This window comes from Brassica oleracea, chromosome C6 (genome assembly GCF_000695525.1).
Source record: "Brassica oleracea var. oleracea cultivar TO1000 chromosome C6, BOL, whole genome shotgun sequence".
In the NCBI taxonomy this organism is placed as follows: Eukaryota; Viridiplantae; Streptophyta; class Magnoliopsida; order Brassicales; family Brassicaceae; genus Brassica; species Brassica oleracea.
Window position 1 is genome coordinate 25808762 of NC_027753.1, and position 1424 is coordinate 25810185.

The window sequence follows — 1424 nt, forward strand, 5'->3', positions numbered from 1 at the left end:
TGAGTGTGGTGCTTAGTTTGTGGTACCACGCTCTTGGTGATTGTTTCAAACCATAGATGGCTTTCTTCAGCCTCAATACATTTCCTGGTTTGGTAAGGTGTTCCATACCAGGTGGTGCTTTCATGTAGACCTCATCTTCTAACTCTCCTTGTAGAAAAGCATTTTTGACATCCATTTACCACAGATCCCATTGTAAGTTAACAGCCAATGAGAGTACAGTCCGTATCGTGTGAAGCTTAGCTACTAGTGCAAAGGTGTCAAGGTAATCTTCACCATAGACTTGAGTGTAGCCTCTTGCAACAAGTCTGGTCTTTTTCCTTTCTGGTTGCCCATTCGCCAAGTACTTGATAGTGAATAGTAACATGCTTGTAACGGCCTTCTTGCCTTTGGGAAGCTCACTCTCAAACCAAGTTCTATTTCGGATCATGGCACTAACCTCATCATCTACTGAGTCTCTCCCTTCCTTTATCTCCATTGCCTCCTCATAGGTCCTCGGAATATACTCTTGATCTATGTTGGTGATGAAGGCTTGATGATCTCTTGGATAGCAAGCAATTGAGCAAGTTGCTTGAGTGGGATGGGATACTGCTTGACTGTTGAAATACTTCCAATTTGATGGACGCTTTCTCACCCTTGTGCTTCTCCTAAGCGGCTGGACCTCTCCAACAATCTCAGCTTCAACTTCATTTTGTTGATCTGATTCCTTTTGCTGTTGGCTTTCATCCTGATCATGAACCTCTTGCTCTTGATCAGTAGTCTGCGGATCCTCTTGACCCATGTGTGGTTCCTCTTGACCAGTAGACGAATCCTCTTGATTCCCCCCCTTCAGGATTAGGATGAGAAGCCTCTTCAGCCACATCCATACCATTGCCTTGATCTAAACTATCTACTGAACCGGTAGTTCCTTCATTCGGTGTCATGATGATACCTAGGCTCTCCATGATAATCCGTAGGTTGTTTGCCCTATCTGAGGCCCATTGAGATAGATCCTTGAGATTGTCCCAACTCTTCTCCTCATAATAGCCTCTAGATTCCACAAACTTGACCTCTCTGGATACTAAGACTCTTCTTGTCTCTGGAGAGTAGCATTTGTAACCTTTTTGAGTGGTAGAATACCCAATGAACACTGCCTTTGTGTTTCTGGCCTCAAGTTTGTTCCTATGATCACCTGTTTACAATACATAGCACAAGCACCCAAATACCCGTAAATGGTCAATAGATGGTTTTCTTTTGTTCAATACCTCATAAGGTGTGGCATCATCAAGGACTCTTGTTGGAGTTCGGTTGATGAGATAGCATGCTGTCATGACTGCATCACTCCAGAACCTCTTAGGCATGTTGGTGTAGAACATCATGGACCTGGCCACTTCCATCAGATGTCGGTTTTTCCTCTCAGCTACACCATTTTGTTGTGGAGTGTAAGG